The sequence below is a fragment of the Lissotriton helveticus genome, chromosome 4_1 (assembly GCF_964261635.1).
Source record: "Lissotriton helveticus chromosome 4_1, aLisHel1.1, whole genome shotgun sequence".
NCBI lineage: Eukaryota > Metazoa > Chordata > Amphibia > Caudata > Salamandridae > Lissotriton > Lissotriton helveticus.
Window position 1 is genome coordinate 256,848,061 of NC_136063.1, and position 22,802 is coordinate 256,870,862.

The window sequence follows — 22,802 nt, forward strand, 5'->3', positions numbered from 1 at the left end:
TGGCCACCAGTCTGGAGTCCATAAAAGGGGGCCTCTCCAAAGAGCATTACCTCTGTCTTTTCCACGTTGCATTGTAAGAAATTATTTACTATGCATTGTGAAATTTGTGATATGGCCCTCATCCCATTGGAGAAGGCTGACTAGACTGCAACCGTAAATTTGTTAAATGGGAAAAGGAGCTGCGTATTGTCGGCATATGATATGGGAATAAACCCATATGTCTTTAGGAGATTGGCCAGGTGAGCAACATAGATGTTAAATAATGTTGGCCTCAAACATGAGCCCTGAGGTACTCACTTGGTCAATTCCATAGGAGCCGAACGATACGAGCCAAGATTTAGTTCTATTTTCTTGCCAACATCACTGGGGGCAGGGAAACAGACTCAAAGTCCGCTCCCCATAGAGTAAAATGAAGCAGAAAGTTGTACAGTCAAGTGCCGTAGAGTGTTTTGTAGTGGAATTGAGTGCAGTGTAGTAGAATGTAGGGTGTAGAGTGGGAAACAGTGTTGTGGAGTGGAGCACTATTTAGTACAGTACTGTGTTATACAACAGAGCTGCGGAGAGTGGATGATTGGACAGTGGCATAGAGCGAGGTAAATTCTCATACAGTGGAGAATACTGCGGTAGAGTTCAGTGAATTTGCATAACGTAGTGTGGAATAAAGTATAATACATTGTATTAGTGTGTCATAGAGTAGAGTGGCGAGGAGTGTATTATAGTGTAGTTGCGTACCATGTAGTCGAATAAACTCTTATAATTTGGAGTGGAGTGTCCCACAGTAGAGTGGAGTGCGGTAACAGACAGTATTGAAAAGTCTAGTTTAGTGGAATACAGTGTTGTACAATGGAGTGTACGTACATAGATTCGACTTTAGAGTTAGACAGTGAAGTAGAGTCTTGTAGAATGCCATAACGTGCAGTATAGTTTTATGGAGTGCAGTTCCAGAGAGTGGAGCAGAGTGTTATACAGTGGAGACGCGTACTGTTGTGAAGTGGAGTACCATACAGTGGAGTAGCAGATAGTGGAATTGCATACAATGGAATATTGTATAATCTCATAGCATACAGTGGAGTGTAAAGAGTGGATTGTCACAAAGTGGAATAGCGTAAACTAGAGTGTCGTAGAGTAGAATGCCATATACTGGAATAACATACAGTGTAGTGGAGTACAGTGGAGTGGTGTACAGTCAATTATTATACAGTAGAATGAGGTAGAGTGGAGTGGCATAAACTCGAGTGATGTACAGTGTAGTGGGATACCTGGAGTAGCATATAGGGTAGTGGCGTCCAATGGATTAGCATGGAATGGAGTGTCGTAGAGGGTTTTTGCTGACATGTGAGTGGCATAATAATGAGAACTATACAGTGGAATAGCGTAGAGTGCTGTGGCGTACAGTGGAGAGGCGCACAGTAGAGTTGCGAATACTGCAGTAGTGTACAGTGGAGTTGGGTAGAGGGAATAGCTTATAGTGTCACAGAGCGGCATGTTCTACAAGGGAATATGGTAGAATGGAATAGAGTGAAGTGGTGTACAGTGAAGTGGTGTACAATGGAGAGTCGTGTATTGGAATGCCAAACTTTGAACTAGCGCAGAGTGGAGTGTCATAGAGTGGAATGGCATAGAGTGGAATATTGTTGAGAATAGTGGAATAGCATATAGTGGAGTTGCATGCAGTGGAATGACGTACAGTGGATTGTTGTAAACTCCAGTGGAGTACAGTGGAATAGTGTAGTATTTAACAGTGTATAGAGTAGTGCTGTTCAGTGTAGTTGGGCATGTATGTACTTGAAATTTTGGAAGAATTTATAGTATGGTGTGCAGCATAACAGAGGTCGCTGTCTTGCTCTGCATTGCGAATCAGTACATGTACTAATCAAAGCAGGCTGACACATGGTGGCTTTGTGTAGTTCGGTAAAAGTTACAAAAGTATTGCGCTGCCCTGCAACAGTATCCATAACGCAAGGGTAACGCAATAGAATACCAAATGTATCCCCTAGTGCTACATCGTGCCATGGTATACAGCGGAAAGTTAACAGTATCCCATGGTACATAGTGGTAACAAGGCAATCTATAATTGGATTATGTCTGCCTTTACAAATTTAACAGGCTGCCATAATCCTTTTAGTCAACTTTCAGATTTATGTGGTTTAGGCCTGAAGCATAGGTAAGTAGTAGGTTTTATTGTTGTTCCACCTTGTTAAAGTGGAAATAGGTATGTGAATTAAAAAAATATATGTCCATATATACACAAGTTTACGCAGTTCCGCCTTAGTACCCAGCACGTACCAATTTATTTTACAAACTTTACCTCTTTAGTCATTTTTAGGCATTACCGTGGTTTTTTGACACAATAAAATGATGGAAAAAGCTAGATAGATAGATAGGATATGGCCGAAGTGGGCTGACACACTGACACTTGATGCATGCTGGAGTGGGAAAAGCTAGATAGCTATAGGTAACTATTCTATACACATAATTTTAGTAAAATCAAAAGGCCTTGGCTACTACAGCTATAGGTAACTATTCTATATACACAATTTCCGTAAATTGAAAAGGCCTTGGCTACTACAGGCCTACAGTCTGGCTTATAGACTCTTGCCTTTCGGAAACAAGGAATGGAAGAAAAACACAAGAATTGATAAATAGAAAAAAGAAAAATGAAAGGAAGAACAAGAGCAAGCTAGAAAGAAACATAAAAGAAGAAAACAAAGAAGGAATGAAAGAAGTAGGAGAGAAAGAAAGAGAAAAAAGAAGGAAACAAACTACGAAACAAATAAAGAAACAAAGAAGACAAGAAGAAAACAAATAAGAAAAAATGAAAGAAAGAAAGAAAAAAGATGACAATATAGAAGGAAATAAAGTGGGCAAGAAAGATGGAAAGACAGAGGGAAGAAAGAAGGTGAGAAAGAAAGTGAAAGGAAGAACAAAGAAAGAAGGAAAGAAGTTAGGCAGTAAAGTAAGAAAGAACAAAGAAAGAAAGAGTCAGAAAAAGGAGTAAAGCAAGACAAAAGGCAAGAAGGAAAGGAAGAAAGAAGCAAATAAAAAAAGAAAATTCAAGAAAGTAGAGAAGCAAGAAAGAAAAGTTGCATTGCGGATAGGGATAGTTCACTTTGAATCAACTCACTGTTCTATCTTAGCAGCATGCATAGGTATTACTGATTCCACCCTGAGGAGCTGTCTACCTGACTCATAAATGTATACATAATTACACTTTTAATTAGTTATCTCACCAACACCAAAAATGTCAGCGATTCAATGCTTACTGCATCATGAAGAGAACTGTAATTCAACTCGTAAGCTTCTAAGCTTTTTGTAAGGGTCCCATTATAACTTATTGGATACTAAAACCTAAATTGTATCCCACCTATGTTTAATCAAAGTGTTACAACTGTGCCGCAAATGAAACATGATGAAGCCCTGTTTTCTTGCTGGGCAACATTTATTAAAGAACCATAGGTGAAGCCAAGTCCATTATTAAAGTATTTTGCAGAATTGTCTGCTTATGAATTCACATCCTATAATATTGAAGCTTTTGATTGATGTATTACTAGCTTACACGTCACGCGTTGCTGCGATCTCAGACGAAAGGAAATTCAAGGAAACTTTTTATGATAACATTCAATTTACATTGTGTCATTTATATTGAAACTTATTCATTTTAATATGGAAAACAGTGTCGTTTTAATTCTATTTATTTATTCGAGTGCTTGTGGATACATAAATGGAAAAATTCAGTATTCAAAAGATTATGAGGGCCCTGGGGGCCGATATTTAAAATAAATGTTATGCCAGAAACCTTCGCGGGAGTGTACTCAACAACTTCCCAAAGTTTCATGGCGATCGGATGAATGGTGTAGTAATGCATATGCCAGAAATCTTCGCGGGAGTGTACTCAACAACTTCCCATAGTTGCATGGCGATCGGATGAATGGTGTAGTAATGCATATGCCAGAAACCTTCGCGGGAGTGTACTCAACAACTTCCCAAAGTTTCATGGCGATCGTATGAATGGTGTAGTAATGCATAAAGGACAAACAGACAGACAGACATACATTAATTTTTATATATATAGATATTGGAATGGACAGATTTAATTACTCTTCATTGTGTGAATAGTGAAAAGAAGACAACTTAATACAGAACAGTTTCAAATGGGCACAATCTGGTATACTGTGAAACTGCAGCAGTCAGATAAACAAAGGCCACTTCAATAGGAATTTACAACAGCAATGGCAAGAGGAGGAACTCATAAAGCTGGAATGTGGCCAGTGCTCATTTCAAAAGAGTCAAGTTGTAAACAAAGGCAACAGTAAAATACTGAAGTTTGTCAAAGTGGCAAACATTATTGTTTTGCAAGACTAAACTCCAGAAGCAACATTCTACTCTTGAAAAATAAAAGAAAACAATAATCCAATGTGCTCAGAGTTTTCTTGCTTAGCTTGAAAGCCAATGAGCCAATTTCCTGTTTAGAACAACCATGCTTCAGAATATATATAGGGGGAAGTGAACATCACTATGACTAGTCTAGACTTCCCTGTGCCAGGTGGGCCATCAGGTCGAAGGATCCAGCTGAGGCTTCGTCATCAGAATCTTTGTGGTTCCCCTATCAGTAGATGGGGTTGGGAACATCCGAGATTGGAGGGCAGGAGCACCTGTTATGTTTGAGATCCCTTGCTCAAGGAGAGATGTGAATCAATGGAGTGTGGAACAAGGAGAGACTGCAAAACCCATTTATCCATGAACTTGGTAGTGCATCCCAGAAGGTGCAGGGCTTTTAGAGCCATGGCTTCTGGACTTTAATACAATACAGTACAATGCAATACAATACCATAGAATGTATAAAGCGCATGTCTGTCTCTGAAGAGTGTCCTTGCGCTAGCGGCTTTGAAGTAAAACAGAGTTGAAACAAGTCCAGAACGGGAGGCCTATATATCAAACAGATGTGTATTCAGGAGTTTATTTAAGGCTGATTCGGTGAGAGCAAAGAGTTGAAGGGAAGGAGTTCTATAGCTTGGTGGTTAGGAAGGAAAAGGAGAGACCACCACTTCTTGCCTTGCGGGCCCTAGGTACATGTACAAGTATTTGTCCATTGGAGCATAGTGATCTCTTCTGATGGTAGGGATGCAATCTTTTCCTTAGATGGCAGAGGCCTTTTTTCACATGCTCTGTAGGCGAGGCTAGTACTTTAAATTTCATGCAGCTAACAATTAGCAGCCAATGCAGACTGCGCAAGGAGGCCACAATATAAGAGTGGTCTGGAATCTTCGGAATCAGATGAGCTGCAGCGCTCTGAATAATTTTCAGGTGATGAAGCAGATATGTTGGTAGACTGTCCCAGAAGAATCCCATCTCAACAAACCCTGTGTCCTTGAAAAATACAACTACACACTAATATATCCTCTGCTGAAGATGAGAAATCCAACATCTAAACCCAATGCAGAATCAGGTCTTCCCTCTCAATTCACATATTTAGGCCACCATAGTAAGACTCACATTCCAGACTGGGAGCTCCACAAATCTGCACTGAAACACACCCTCGTCTCCTCCATTCACTGACTGCACCCTGACTAAAATGACTCAAATGATGGGCACAACAGCTCAGCAGTGGTACAGATTACATATCGTGAATGTCCTGGTTCCCCAAGCCATGCAAGGAAGCCATAATTTGTAAACAAAATTGAAATACTGGTGACTTATTTCAATCTACCATAGCTCCAGAAATCAACTAACAATGTTTACAGGAGTCAGCCATCTTCATTTAAGTTGAAAGGGGTAGTCTAGATCACTCATTTTCTTGTGAGGTTATGATCTCATATGTATTACCATATATCACCGGAAGATGATGAGGAAATTTATGGTGGACCATATAAGGCTAAAAAACAAAAGTCTTGATATTTAAACTGGTACGTTTGTTATTTTTGTATATTCAGTGCAATTAATGACCATGCAACATCTGTGCTTTTGTTGTAACTTGATTAATCCATTCCTATGTAAACTGCTTTTAAGCAGTTGTAATATGTCCTTATATAGAGCACTCTCACACAAATTGTGTGTTGTTCACATTATATAGAACTGCAAATAAATAAATATGAAGCCACTGCCTATTTCTGTACTTACTTTCCCAGCAAACTCACGAGTGATAAAGGCATGTGACTGATCCTATTTCACACTGAAAGAAAGCCACCCACAGTCACCAATCAGGAATCATACCACTGAGAATCAATTAATCTACTCTCAACATCAAAGAGGACCTTTAATACTTTGGTGACTAAGGACATCTTGAAACCTAGAGCCAGTAAATCAAGAATATGCAAGGCAGTGGGGCCTAAATGTACCGCATGTTAAACACTGCTTGCTGAATCTCTCTTAATCCATCCTTCCCCCTACCTTCATGAAAAGATGCTGTAATTTACACAATCCTACTGAGTTGCATGCAACACAACTACTATACCCCTCAGAAAGAAGCCAGTGGTAGGTGAGGTATGATATGAGGAGGGTATGAGATAATATTTATATTGAGGAAGAACCACACATTCTGAGGCAAGAGAAAAACACTTTCTCAAGCTCAATATGTGTCCACACTGGCAGTGACGTCACTCAGGCCATACTCCTAAGTGACATGCAATCCTTTTCACTGTACTGCTCCTCATTGCACTTTAGCCTGGATCCCCTAGGTGCTAGCATCTTGCATTGCCCCACTACCTTGCTGCCTTGCCACAGTACCAAGTTTGCGGTAATGTAGTGTATAGTGGTGTGGCTCGTGGGGCGTCTCAAGCTTTCACGCTCGTGGGCCTGAGTCGAGCCACACCGCAACATGTTTATATTCAATTCAATGTTGATATTCAAATGTATTGTTGTATTATGAGACCTGTGCCTGCAGGGATCGGTTGGCGAAGATTCCAGGCTGACACTGTCAGTTTCTTCAGGGATCTGAATTGTCCGGTCGCTGCCCATCGTGGGTGAAGTTCTTGCAGAATAGAGTCTTGTTAATCAGCTTTCCAGCTTCAGTGATACTTACCACATGCAATCAGGCAGCCAAACAGCCTTTCCAGGTGCAAAGAAAGTAAAGGGCGTCAAGACAACAGGTGGCCCAGAGTTAGGAAAGGCAAGGGTCCTTAATTGACATGATGTGGCTGTTCCTATTCTCTGCCACAATGGCATGTGCCTCAGGAGTGCATTCAACTTTTTTAGGACTGATGTAGTTCTATTGACCTAATATCCGACTACAGGAGAGAATGGTACGCATCCCAGAAACAGCAGGGTAAAATCTTTGCAGCTGCAGAACCCACTCTGGAGCAAAGGCATCGCTTCTAGTTCCAACTCCATGTAGAATAAGCATGCCTGGCTACAGTGGCATAACGCAAAATGTAGGTGCCCCCCTACAGAATATGAAGAGGAGCCCTTGAGTCTCCCGTACCTCACAGATATTCATCGGGGCTTCGGCAAAAATAGGGCACCCTGAAAGGTTCAGTTGCCACTGAAGGGCTGCATTACCCCCTCCCCTGCACCGCTGGGGCTGCAGAGGCCTGCATCACTCCCCTGCCTGGCTGTAGAAAAGCCAAAAACAAGAATAACTCACAAAATAGATAGCTAACCATAGATGGTTTCTTCTAGCTTCGGGTTTGTTTATGTTTGAACCTGTGAACAGAAATTGCTTAATTTGAGAACTACACTCACACATGTTCCATTTTCTCTGCTGTTATATCAAGGTAAGATCAGTGATGATAGTATGGCTGTGACAAGAGGAGAAGTGGTCACTCAGAAACAAATCTGTACCCCTCACAATTCCCAACTTATCAGACTTCTAAGAAAGAGGTGTGGCGCAGCGGCCAGGGCGACTGACATCGGATGCTGGGGATCACGGTTCGATCCCCGGGTCCGGTGGCAGGGGTCTGCCCAGCACCATGTGACTCTGGGCAATAGCTTGCTTAATCTTCCCAACGGCCCCCAGCGCCGGGATGCCTCCTGGTAGCTGTGCGCTTTACAAATAATGGATTTACATTTACATTTACATAAGCTATTGCAATGGTTAAGCTACTTTCTTCCTGTTCCTGGAAAAGATCTGTAAAAGTATGAGAAGAGAATTACATATTTGGCTGAATGTACTTTTGCAGGTGTTTTTCTTTACACAAACTATCCCATTATTGGGCGCCAGGCAGGAGTTTCCAGGTGTAATTGTGGGAATGTCATCTAACACATCACACGCGGTTCTATTCACCCTGTGCAGAATTCTAGCAAGGGAATTACTGTGCAGGGGTGTTAGAACCTGGGGTAGCCTGGCCTAGGGCAGGACATATACTTCAGAGGCACAGTGTTAAGGTTGCAGACCACCCAAAAGTAAATCCACGCAATATCACATCAAAAACAACACTACACCAATTTGTTGTAAAAATACGTTCTGGTTTATAATAATAATTTCTTTGTATTTTTACTTTTAGGATTCTCAAATAAATTACACTTCAGTTTGTGTGTAATAATGCAGGAATACTTTTCAATGCTAGTTCATTTTAACAATTGGCATTTATAATATAGTCAATGCACATGGAATACTAACAGATAATTCTTATTCTTTCACAGCTCAGTTAAGTAATGACTGTACACAGTTTACTTTAAAATTTGGCAAGTTCAACTCCTAAAGTAGACCAGAGCAACACTCTCATTTACATGGAAAACATTTAGATTCTCTACGCCTTATTCAAATACAATGGGGTTAGACCCACTTAATTCAGCATTTAGTTAAGCCCCACTAGTAGTTGAATGGGATTATTATGTAGTTCACTAGACTTATAATACACAGTCATTGAAGATTTCTACAAGTTCCCCCCACTTTAGGCTGCACAACTGTGGAGAAATGATCATTGAATAAATTATCCTTAAGTTAATTGTCAGCGTCACTCTCCCCCTTTTAGAACTCCTCCTTACTTGTATGTCCTGGCTGGATTTGTCTTGCACCAAGCTTTTAAGGGGTCAGCAGACAAAAGGGGGGGGGTCAGGGAATCAGGCAGGTGAGGCCCTCACTCGAGCCAGCTCCTTAGCGTGGCACTCGAGTGAAGGGAAATCAGGCAGATATTTCTTTGCTCTTCCAGCCCCTTCCGGGCTTCTACTCACTCTCTCCCTGCCCGGGCCAGCTCTTCAACGTGGCACCCGGGCGGGAGGGAAAGGACAGATTTCCTGACGAGCAGTGAAGCCGGCGCGCCTCTTCTGTGCTGACCGGCGGGGACTGCTACTCCCGCTGTCATGCGCGGAAGGCGCTCGGCTGTCTCCTCTCACTGCGCCTGCTCCCGCTTGGGACGCGCTACTCACGGGCCTGCTCTCTCTCTTGGCGCCCCTCCTTCCGGGGATCCTCAGCTTCCTCAGCGCCTCACGGAGCCCAGCGCTCAACCGGGCATGCGCGAAGGGCGAGTGTCTCTCCGTCAGAGACCGCGCTGATGGCGCTGCGCCGCCCTTCTTCTCAGGCTTGCAGATGCAGGTCAAAATCAGCGCCGGCTCACCTCAACCCAATCCGGGGGGAGAGAACGTCACGTTGCCCACCAGCCTCAGCTTCCTCAGCGCTTTTGCGCCGGCCCAGAGCCAGGACAGCACGTTTTCTTGCCGCCTATGCTCTCTCAGCCCTCAACACTTCAGGTAGGAAGGGGGTCTCGGTAGGGTCGCTATAATAGCAGTTAAACAGAACGTTTTGAATAATTTGAGAACAGGGGGGGCTTAAGGGTTAGCCCCACTCTGCTGGGGATTCTTACAGCAGCAGTCTCTTTAGAATCCTAATACTGGGCAGAGGACTGCACACCGCAGCACTGCAGTCTCCTTCTCCTTAAGTCTTCCCCTGTCTGATTTAGAAAAGGGGCAAGCTAGGCGCCCAGGGTCTCCAGTAACTTCCCACAGCGGGGCTAGGACAAGTAACCAACAGGGGAATAGTGGGTTGGACCAATAAGGCAGCTTCCCAGTCCAGGAGGTCAACCCTAAGTCTAACCTCTTCCCACCCTCAGCTATCACCTGTCCTCCAGCTGACTTCCACAGGTAGACAAAATGGCTGCCCCGCATTCCGCCTTTTATAGGCTGCCCTTCAATGGTCCAGCATGGACCAGAAGGTTCTGGAATGCCCTATGTTAAGCTATGGCCAAGTTCTGAGTGCGACAGTTGGGGCAGTTGGTGGCCACCATTTTAGGTGGTGCCAACTTTCCTGTCAGAACAGGCCTCTGGGCCTGAGGTAAAAGATTATGGGGGGGAGAAAGAACACCTATCCCCTTGACCAACACCTATAAAAAATAGTAGACAGAAAAATATTAAGGGTATGAGGGGCAAAAAGGGGACAAAATAAAGAATGATGAGGAGGGACTGCGCAAAAAAATCCAGACAGGTCTAACAAGGGGTTATTGAGTGCCTTGTGCACACACACACTTTTTTTCTCCATGGGAAAATATTGAGAAAGCCCTTTCTCTGCATTCCAACCGCATGTGAGTGTGATCAGTCCCCCTTCTCATCCTGGAAGGTGAGTTACTCTAGCTCTAGATTGGCAGACATCACCCATTTCTATAGTGAAAGATGGTCAGATTGCAGTTCAAGAATACCCACAACAGGGAGGAGCTTCGTCAGCAAACTAGATGGCTGCTTAGGCTCCCGGCTCCACCGACCTCCGTATCCCGCCGCAATATCCTGTACATTATCCTGATTTTACGCCTAGCCTCTGTGTACATGAACTGTTCCGCACTCCGATGGTGAAATCCGGGAACTTTTATCGGCTGGTTTGACGAAATTACATCGAGTTGAAGATTGTGGCCTACTCCAGCAGTGAAGCCGGGGCCTAGAGTACTTTCACAGCCGGGCTGCAGTGCAACAACATCGGCCGGGAGACCGAGGCTGGGTCCGGTCAATCGGAGTAGAGGCTTTGTTTAAGCCCGAATTTGGCGGCAATGGTTTTTATTGCTCAGAATCGATGGAGGAGTGATTCTGCTTGCTGTTGGCTGCGGGTGGGGGTCCCCGTCCCGCGGACCCGGTCTTGGGCCCGCCGGGGTTCGGTGGGTCGGGGTCTCCGGCCTCCGGCCTTAACCGGGTTGACCGTGGCTGCGAATAACGACTGGTCACCCTCCACATCTGCACGTTTGTGATCCTGTTTGTCCCCCCTGAGGATGCCAGATTCACCCGGGGAGGTGATTGTGATTGGTGTCGGGTGTGAGATTATGGATCGCACGGTGCTTGAGCCGTCGCTGAGGTCAAAATTGGCAGAAATTAGGGCGTTTCATTCACATGTGGATGTCTTATTGTGCAAATTGGACACAAGCCTATCTGAGATGCTCCTGGTGGAATGGGACCCAGCCTTACTGTTGGAACAGCAACCTGCAGCCATTCAAACCACGGCCATTTTGACTCCATGCGAGAACCCCGTGAGGAAGCAAGTATTGATACCATCGGATGGTGCCCTGGAGGAAGGTGTTCCCGAGGTCGTCAGTGTATTGTCGAACCTTCCACCACTATCGACTTTGGAGGTGTCGAAAGGCATTCCCCTCCCGGAGACCTTTGTTCTTGACTTTCCATTCATTTTGTGGTCGTCTTCTCCTTTCTTGGTGACTTTACGACTCCTGGGTAAGATACGTTGGGACTGTCCATCTAGGAGGGAGAGTTCTTCTGCGTCTGAAGTTCTTGTGGACTCACTGCCTACAAGTCGCCATAGATTGATTCTTGATGACTCCCCTTTCCTCTATTACTCCTTTGTGTGCCTTTGGGTCTCGCTGGGGGGGGGGTTTGTGTGCTGATTCGGAAGGGCCAATGTTAAGATCAACTAGGTCGGGACGGGTTGGAGTGGCTTTTACGGGTGTTCGACCTGCAACTGTTTGATCTAAAAGGCTGGGCGGTGTATTACGGTACCCCCTAATTTTTTCTATAAGTGTTGGTCTTTTAGTGATAGGGGTGTCTGTTTCTGGCGGGGGGACTAAAGGGGCTGGGAGCCCAAACGGATAAGCCCTCCTCCACTCTTTTTCCTACTTTTAGGGTTTTAGTTATTAGGGGCGACAGGCACGCTGCTAGTGGGGTTAGGCTGTAGCCATTTGCAGGGGTGCAGGGTGGGGGGTTGGAAAGGGTTTTTTATTTTGCCTTTTTTATTTCTCTTCCTTAAAGGATCAGTATAGCTTGTGAATCATTCGGATTCTTATCGTGTACTTGTATTTAGTGCTCATGCTTTTTATGATATCCTGATTCCCGGTTGGGCAGGCCCTGAGAACTGGCGCTCAACATTGAATGTATATTGTATTGTCGTTTGCATCAATCCATATGCTTTGGCGCCAATGTCCCATTATAGCGGTTCTTACGTGCATATCCTGTTTCTTGCCCTGTCCCCCGTATTCTTCTGTTTGATTGTATGGCACCTGATCCTTTCTTCAATAATATAAAATGGAACCTCTGTCTCATCCTGGGACTCAGTTGTGCATTCTAATACAAGCTATATCCTGAATCGCTGCCGGACCTCAGGGTTGTCGGCTGATGAGCTGTGTCGTACTGTGATATAGGGGGTCTTAATTTTGTTTAGCGGCCGGCCCCTGCGGTTGTAGGCCCATGCTTGTATTTATATTGAATGCTACAATAAAGGTTTTTTAAAAAAAAAATTTTTTAAAAAGAATACCCACAACTATTTACCTTTGTGGGCAGTCACAACCATCCAAGGCAAACTATGCCTTAGCATACTCTTTCCACTCTTTGAGTGTGCAAGAAAGTGGATTATTAGTGGGTGGGGGTATTCACCTTCAGCTAGTAATAATACCACTATAACTAATAGGCCCAGTCATGTCTCAATAAATGAACCCTTGCTCAAACCTTGGAAACTTGGCAATGAGCAGTCAGGTTTAACTTAGGAGATAGGTATATGTAAAGCATTTATTATCACCAAAGCAGTAACTGAGTAAAAAATGCAACACATAATAATGGAAAATATTGTTTTATTTAAAATGACACCAAAATGGCAAACATCCAATGTAGGGAACTCGTGATATTAATTTTTAAAGATTAAATATAAAGTTGTGCATTCTAGCACCAAACATCTTAAAGCTTGTCCGATTCAATGACGGCAGCCTGCTGCAGCATGATGCCTCGGGAAGTCTTTAAAGCTTTTATCCTTGACATCGATGAAAAGGAGCTCCAGAGTTTTCAGCTGGACAAACCAGCGTGGTCAGGCTGATTCACGGTTAGACGTTGGCAGCTTGAATCTTGATGTCGAGCCAGTCTTCTCTTGGAGCTTTTATGCAAAACTTTGCAGAATGTTTCTTTCTTTGCAGAATGTGCTAATGTTTAAATATGTAATTGAGGTATCCATAAACTGGGTTGTGTTTATCCATGGTTTGTTGTGAAAGCTAAAAACAGTAATGGTCAATTATCTGGGCGAATAGATGGAGGCAGTGGCTGGAGTTCCTTCTATGCAATAAATCTAATGTAAGTTCATCTTTACTGCATGGAGGATTTCTTTAAGTTCAAAATCAAGTTTATTAAAGAAGCATGGTAATAATACAAATTAGGAACAATACTAATAGGGGAACAATGGTGGAGAAATAATAAGAAGGGAATAAGGGGGAGGGGAAGCAGAAACTTACAATGATGGAGTAATAAAAAGAAGAGCTATGCAATTCAAAATAAGCAATACAAAATACAAAATATAAAAGTGAATCATAATTGAGAAAGCACTAAAAATGAAGAGCACAATAATAAGCAATGTAACAGAATGCAAATACTGCTATGCATTAAAATAGAATGGTTGAATAGAAAGAAATGCTAAGGGTATCAAGGAGGTTTAGGGACTTCCTGCTGCGCAGGTCTAGGGCGAAAAGAACGGAGTGCACATTTATCTAAATACAATGTAATAGGAAGCCATAAGTCAGCACGTTTAGTCGCCATCTGTGGAGGAAAAACAAAAGTAGTATCGAGTCTATGGTTGTGACATACATTATACCACCAAGCTTTAAAAGTGATATTAGACGTAGACTTCCAATTGATCGTGATCTGTTGAAAGGCAACCGCTAATAATAAGTCAACAATTCGGACATTAAGGTCATTACAGTCCCAACAAGGAGACAGGCTACCCAGGAAAACATGAGCAGTGGAAAACGGAATATTAGTGGAAAAAATGACATTGATTTGTGCCCATACTTGTAACCAGAAGGCATGAACATTCTTGCAAAGGAACAACATGTGAAACAAGGTAGCATGTGGGGAAGTACATGACCAACAAGTATCGGGTGTGTTGGGGAAACGTTTGTGAAGGGTGGAAGGAGTGTGTAATAGATGGTTATAAATGAAGAATAGGGATTGCGTTAAGGAAGCAGCCCTGGAGGATTTACGAATCTTTAACCAGATCCTATCCCAAAGGGGAGTCGGCCAGGAGAGGGAAAGATCGGTCTCCCACTGCTCCTCAACTTTGCTTTTAAGTCTGGGATGAGTGTGTGTATGAAGCTGTTTATAAAGAACAGAAGCTTTTGGAAGGGTAAGTAAAGTGGAATGAAGGTGAGCAGTAGGGTCAGGAGTAGGTGTAAGAGGAGGAGTGGCAGGAAGCGTAACATACACGTCCATGACTGACGCCTTAAGGAGAAGATACTGGGGAAGATACGAGAGAGGTAAGTGAAAGGCGAGACGAAGAGTGGAAAAGGGTAAGAAAGTGGATTGTGAAAATAATTGGGAGACCCAAAGCAGTCCTTTGGATCTCCAAGACTTCCATAGAATGGGTTTACCCCGGATCAGAAGATAATGCATGGAGGATTTCTTAAAGTTATTGGACTTCAGACAGATCTTGTAGTTTCTTGGTTCCTTTGGGGGAAGACAAGTGTACACTAGCTCAGTTAAAGGATTTAAAGACAGTCCAAGAAAAATCCAGTTGCAACTTATCAGCTGGTGTGATCCTCTCTTTGGGCTTGCAGGTGATTTTTTCCAGCTTTGTTGTACCTGTTGCTGATCAGAGAGTCCAGGCCATCCCTTTTTGTTTGATTCAGGCACAGTCCTTTCTTTGTGCAAGCTTGAGAGTGCAACTGGTGCAGTCTTTCTGAGTTCAAGCTTTATGTGGTGCAGTCCTTCTTCTTTTGTTCCAGGCAGTGTTCTGAGGAGCTCCTACAGCATTTACATGTTTATCTTCCATGCTGGGCTGGCACGAGTGGGGGACCCCAAACCAATAGGGGTAAAGTTACCTCTCCCTACTATGACCACTCCCTGAGAAGTATGACATATGTTTTGACCCAGAGTACCCTGTGTTTACAAAAATCAAAATGGAGAAAATCTCTCCTTGGTGTGTGTGTCTGTGTATGCCAACCCAAAAGTATGGCTAACAACTCACTACACTCCCCTTCCAGCTCTTTCCTAATCTTATTAGGTGGGATCCCATCTGGCTAGAGATCAAGGAACTGGTGGCTGGCCTGGGTCCTGCAACAACTGTTCTCCAGCAGCTTGGCTCAGGCTGTCAAAGGTTTACCAATCAGAAGAGGCTGCTACAGGGCTGCTTTAGGTAACCTCGGGATAGTAAATTCTAAAACTACTTTCCTGCAAAAGATATAATAATTCTGACCATGTCAAGTTGTTGGATTTACTGTAACCAATATTTTGATATCTTGAATGATATTGCTAGCTAGCTCCCAAGCAAAGATAGATGTTATTAAGTTTAATAAAGCCTTCACAGGTTAGCCCAGTGGTTCCCAAACTTTTTTGTCCCGTGGCTCCCTTGTCCAAATTGGCCGTTGGCCATGGCTCCCCACCTTTTTTTACCCGCGCACCGGGGTGCCGCAGCGCACCCTTTGGGAACCACTGGTCTACATGAAGAATCAAGCCTAGACATGATGAAGGATTCAGAGAGTAGCCATCACTATCATAAAACTTTATTTGCATTCACAAAGATATTATAAAGTACATGTCAATGCCTACAACACCATCATAGAGAAGTATAAAGCACTCTCACTAAAAGTAACCAGGCTAGAGAAAGGCTCAAGGAGCTCTGTGGCGTTACAAGAAGTTTACGTGGGGTGGGCTCTGATCATGGGCATCCGCAGAAATGTTTCCAGGGGGTGCAAATTTTTAACTTCACCATCATCCCCCTTGCACCCTTCTCCCCTCTGCCTTACACCCATCTCCCCTCTGCCTTGAACCCTTCTCCCTTCCCCCTTGCACCCTTCCCCCCCTCTGCCTTGCACCCTTCTCCCCCTCTGCCTTCAACCCTTCTCCCCTCCATCTTGCACCCTTCTACCCCCTCTGTCTTGCACCTTTCTTCGCTCTGCCTTGCACCCTTCTCCGCTCTACCTTGCACCCTTCCCCCCTCTGCCTTGCACCCTTCCCCCCTCTGCCTTGCACCCTTCCCCCCTCTGCCTTGCACCCTTCCCCCCTCTGCCTTCAACCCTTCTCCCCTCCCCCTTGCACCCTTCTACCCCCTCTGCCTTGCACCATTCTTCGCTCTGCCTTGCACCATTCTCTGCTCCGCCTTGCACCATTCTCCTCTCTGCCTTGCACCATTCTCCTCTCTGCCTTGCACCCTTCTCCCCTCTGCCTTGCACCCTGCTTTCCTCTCGGCCTTGCTCCCTTGCACCCTTCTGCACCTTGCACCCTTCTCCCCCTCCGCCTTGAACCCTTCTCCCCCTCCGCCTTGCACCCTTCTCCCCCTCCGCCTTGCACCCTTCTCCCCTCTGCCTTAATAATAATAATAATAATCCACATTTGTAAAGCGCACAATCACCCTTCTCCCCTCTGCACCCTTCTACCCCCTCTGCCTTGCACCCTTCTCCCCTCTGCCATGCACCATTCTCCCCTCTGCCTTGCACCATTCTCCCCTCTGCCTTGCACCCTTCTCCCCTCTGCCTTGCACCCTTCTCCCCTCTGCCTTGCACCCTTCTCCCCTCTGCCTTGCACCCTTCTCCCCCTTGCCTTGCACCCTTCTCCCCTCTGCCTTGCACCCTTCTACTCCCTCTGCCTTGCACCCTTCTACCCCCTCTGCCTTGCACCCTTCTCCCCTCTGCCTTGAACCATTCTCCCCTCTGCCTTGCACCCTTCTCGCCTCTGCCTTGCACCCTTCTCCTACTCCGCCTTGCACCCTTCTCCCCTCTGCCTTGCACCATTCTCCCCTCTGCCTTGCACCCTTCTCGCCTCTGCCTTGCACCCTTCTCCCACTCTGCCTTGTACCCTTCTCTACCTTGCATCCTTCTCCCCTCTGCCTTGCACCCTTCTCCCCCACACAGGACTCACTGGCGATCCAGGGGGGGCAAGTAATCCCCCTTGCCCCCCCCCTCTGCAGACGCCCATGGCTCTGATGAACCCAAGATGGCTCACCAGATCCCATATACCCAGTGTTTTAAGTGGGCTGGGTCCCTATCAAGCTCTCCATTTTTGCCTTCAGCCCAAGATTAAAAAAAATCTTAACTCTGTAGCAGTCACTTCACTGCCTTTGAGGTAACTCCAAAGAGACTCGTTATAGTTCTTTCAGTCTCATCATAAGGTTTCTAATGAAAAATAATAATAATAGTTTTTAAGTAAATCGTCGTGGAAGAATAAACGATACGCCCATCTCTGAAAGAGTTGTTTGTCTTCAAGGAAAAATGTCACTTGCTGATTCCCGTTTCACCACTAATGAAGGACGTGTCTCTCAGTAAATGTATTTGTCAGAGACCTGCAGGTGTCTCATGGCGCTCAAAAAACAATCCTCCACTTGTGAGGGGGTGGGGGGGGTGAGCTATCCCCAAGGAAGGGCTACAATAAAATAAACGAACACACCCGAGACCCCCAGGACCCTGCCCTGCTCAACTCCCATCCTAATACTTTACACTGCCCCTGGGGATGCTTTCTCCCACCGGAGTCTAAACATCCAGTCATAGGCTCAAGATGGTATGACATAGCATTGAGGGCCCCGAACAGTGGTGAGGGACACGTTTCACCATCAGACATTCATTTCACGGGTCACCAGGAGAGGATGTGGCTAAACGACTAGAGCGGCTGATTTTAAAGCTGGGGAACTGGGTTCGAGTCTCGGCAGGGATGCGCAACACCGTGTGATTCTGGGCAAATCATTAATCTCCCCGTGCCTAAAAATGAATGTGTCCGCCTGTAACGCAACTGGTGCTAATGTAAAGTGCTCTGATGCCTTCGGATGGAGTTCGCGCCTTAGGAGTGACCACTCATCTGGGCCCATTAGCAGTAATTACAGTCCCCCACCCCCAGACATTGCCAGCACGATGGACCTCCCTTCCTACAGATTTACGACCCCCCCCCATCAGCACCCCCCTTTCAGGACAGAGCTAGGCGCTCTTCTAACAAACAGGCTCATGTCCTCCACAACGCCTGGGTGTCCACAATTCTATTTTTTTTTACCTTTTATATTAGGATCCAAACTGAGGTTCACGTTCTCATGACCTGCATTGTATGCAAAACTACATATCTTTACAATTTTGATGTATCATTTATTGTTTAAAAGTTATTTAGATTTTACTTGATTTTCTCTGTCCCAGGAAACGAGTCAGCACAATGTTTAAACATATCTTTAAGTCTTGTCTCACAGCATAACAAACATATTGATACTGATAATCATGCCGTCTTATGTCTTGCTCACGTACCACCATTGTTTTGATCTCTATGTCTAATCTGTAAAATTTGTGAAGCGCTCTGTGCCTTCGGGTCAAGTTCGCGCTATATAAAACGCCACAAATTAGTTCTCCATTTCTCTTCGAAGACTTTCTCTCTCTCACTCCCTATTTTTGTCCTGATCTCTCTGTTTTTCTGTGTCGTTGCCTCTCTGTCACACTTACCTATCTCTTGGTGCCTTTGTCTTTTTATTTTCCATCTCTCTCTCTCCTTCTTATGTGCGCTCACTCTCACAGTTACACGTTAAGTGTGGGTCTCACTCCTGTCAAAGCCGAGCCCGCCGAATGACGGACGACTGAGGGATGGATGTTGGTCGCAATTTCCCACAGTGTGCCCGCGGCGCCCCTGGCACCTCATTACGGCGCACCAGGGAGCCGCGGCGCACAGTTTGGGAACCACAGGGTTAGCCTATGCATCAAGCCCACTGGAGTCTCTAAACCTACATGCCCTACCATATACTAGGAACTTACAGGTAAATTGTCTTGGCCAATTAGATTTATACCAATTACCATTTACACTTAGTGGACGGAGCACTGGTGCTGGGCACTGTCAGAGTCAGTGACCACCAGCATCAATCAAAAAATGGGAGTGATAGGACAAAAGGATGATTTCCCTTCATACAGAGTGGCACTTACGACTGTTCATTTTTCCACACTCATGGCAGAGTAGTATACAGTAAATGTATTTAGTTGGCAATCATTTGTTAAATTGCTTATAAGTTTCAACTAAAGCATTTTAGGCTGTAAATATATCTTGTATACTGAGAGTACTGGTTGGTCTTGGTCCTCTCCGTAGGGTCACCCCAAACCTTTTCCTTTCACCCCTCCTGTTTTGCTGAATTATTTTTGTTTGCCATAGGAGTCTGTGCACTTTAACACTTCTAAACAGTGCTGAAGGGCTTATGCTTGCTCCCTAAAACCTGGTACAATTGGCTTAAACCCTATTGGCACATTTAATGTACTTATCAGTTTCTTGTAAAGTGGTACTACATGTACCCAGGGCCTGTAAATTGAATGCTGCCAGTGGGCATGCAGCACTGATAGTGCCACCCACGTAAGTAGCTTTTTAAACATTCCCCAGGCCTGCCATTGCAGCTATAAGTAGATTTAAACTGCCAATTTGACTTGGCTAAATAACCCTTTTGTATACAAAGAAGTCATCACAGCTGTAGGACCAAACCCACACACAGGGCAGGGTGTATTGCCTTTAAAAAGTTGCCCATGTACTTTTAAGTTTTACATGTCCTAGTGGTGAAAAAACTCCTAATTTTGTTCACTACTGTGAGGCCTACCCCTGCGATAGGATAACACTGGGTTAATTTATTACATTTAATAAGTGGTAACTTTTGTTTGGGAGCAGGTAGAAATAGCATGTTTGGTGTCTGAGGAATTTTAACTTGAACTCCTCTTTAATATTAAAGTTGGATTTTAAGTCACAAGTCTGAAAATGCCACTTTTAGAAAGTTTCTAGAACATTTATATATTAGATATCAAACTTACAACAACTGTTCAAATGATGAAATAATGTGTTCACTGTCTTTATATCACACAATACAGCAACTTAAGTCCATACAATATAATACATGAGAACGCTATATAAATCACATCATTTTAATCTCAAAAGCGTGATTCTTCAATTGATTTTCATTTGTGATGACTAGTCTTGTCATTCTCCAAAAACTAGCTTAAAGCTGAATCCCAATGCATTTTGGGCTCTATTGCAGCCCTCCATCAGCGGTATCTATAGACAAATACATACAAAAATTGTGTAATCAATTATTGGGAAATATCTTTAAAGAAAACACGCAGAGCCTCACTCGATGCCGAACATTCCTCAACATGAATACCCTTCAACCAAAGTAAGAGCCAAAAGGAAAAAACCAAAAAGAAAGAAGTGCCCAAAAATAAACAATGATATCGGTCGTGGAATCAAAATACCATCAAGAAGTGATGTACGTGCCCGCAATTCAAACAAAACACAATGGTAAAGTGACACGTCGTGAAAAACTAACCGTGTACATGCCTTGTCAATCCAAGAGTAAAAACCCTAATTCCCTAAATGTAAACTAAGTAAAAATCGGCCTCCCTGCTCCTCCGTGCTGCCTCCTTCATTCCGATGTGAAGTGAGGCAGCACGGAGGAGCAGGGAGGCCGATTTTAATTCATAAGATACCGAATTTCCAGTTCATGAGAAACATCTGGAGGGTCGGTGAAGATTGATTAACTCAACCGTACCTAGAGACCTAATTAATACAAAATTGGTCACGAGGAGTGATTTCCCCAAAAGAATAAATTAACTAAAAAAGAAGCCATTTCTATTAACAATCCCCTCCGTGCAGATACAAAATATTGGTGTCTACCATCAAGAACCGTTAAATCACCGGTGATAACTATTTGAGACGTTTTTAGTTTCGAGTTGAAAAGCAATTGACAAGCTATATCAACACAAGATACAGATACGGAGTCAAATGTTCCTAATGTCCTGATGAAGGTGTCAAGATTTAGTAGCACCGAAACGCCACGTCGACTTTTTTATACTTTGACTGTTTTTTATATACTGTGTTACCACTGTAGGTGGTATGTTAATCAATTTGCATTATGTTTTAGACTGTAACCCATTTGGGAGGCTACAAATACATTTTGTACATTATTTTTATAACTCTGGTAGTATTGCCATTTACAAAAGAGCCCTCAGGGACATTTAATTGCATATATTACATGCTGTGAATTGCAATCTACTGTAAAATTAAGTGTGATGTGATTGCCAGTCCATGGATGGGAAATGGTGTTCTCTACTCATTTGAACAGTTGTTGTAAGTTTGATATCTAATATTGTTTATTCACAATTTGGGAAATCAGTAGTGCACACTGCGTCTAGGATCATGTTCTATATACTTCCTTTATATTTAATTTGGGACTAGTGTGATGTCCCCTCGCAGGGTGCACACAAAGCGCACACAACAAGTTTACTTGAGTTAACTTTTGAGTACTACTTTCACTTTGAGTGCAACACCACATTCTTAGTTTCACTTTTAGAAAGTTGGCATTTTCGTGTCCTAAGCATTGGTGCCTGCAACCTGTTTCCTGGGTCAGATGACTAGGTAAACAGCGTTTACAACGCAACTTTTACAATGCAGTACCTTTACCACGCAACTTTTACAACGAAAGTAGTTACAATGACTTGCGCTGGGGGGCGCTCTAGGATAGGGAACAGTTAATTTACTATCCAAAACCTTCCCTACTATCCACGGGGACTGGAGTTGGAATAGTAAATTAAACTATTCACTATCCAGCACCCCCCAACTTGCGTTGTAAAAGTTGCGTGGTAAAGGCATGCGTTGTAAAAGCATGCGTGGTAATGACATACATCCGATGACTAGGTGCAGTTGGCCTTTGTGTATTGCTCCCAGTTAGCCACACAATGGAGATACTGTATGTTGGCAGAATGGGCAATCCAAGGCAGGATGAGGGAGAGCAGGACTGTGAACAGCCCTACTTGCACTCCAAAGACACTGCCTTAGCTCACACAAAAAGAACTTCTCACTAGCTGATTTTACCTACAGACAGACTGGAACCATAGTAGGGAGGCATTGACACTTCTGGGTGGAGAGAGGATTCCAGAAATTTATTCCACTTCAAAGGGGGCACCAGGATTGCAATTAGTGCTCCTAGACCCGCTCTTCAGTTCACTGGTGGGCCTGCTGCCTGTGGCTTGATGTGTGCTTTTTGCTGCACCAAGAGGACTGTCCTGCTGCCTAAAGCCTACCCTATGCTTTCAGACGACTTCCTTTCTGCTAGATATCTGCTTTACTGCTTGAACCCAAGACATCTTGGAGTGACTCCAAGGGCTATTAAGCTGGCATCCTGATCAAAGCCTCAGGGACAGAAAAGGCTCCAACCAACTTGGACCCGCACATGGACCAAGCTTGAGTGAGTCCTGACCTTCCAAGTGGTGCCTACCCCCAGTCTTGGTCCCTTGTCAGTTGTGCTAATCTTGCCCAGATAGCTGAAATCCAACACATGGTACAAAGAAAGTTTCAATCAAAAGTGCTCTGAAAACCGAGAGGAGAATGTAACCTACATGCCCACAAATCCATCATCACAGCAGCTCCCACTACGTTCTTCCCCACAGCAGCAAATACTATTAACAGCTCCTTGCAAAAGGGGTATCTGGGCCCATGGAGCACTCATTGGTAACATCTTGCCACTTCATCCAGCCTAAGAGTTT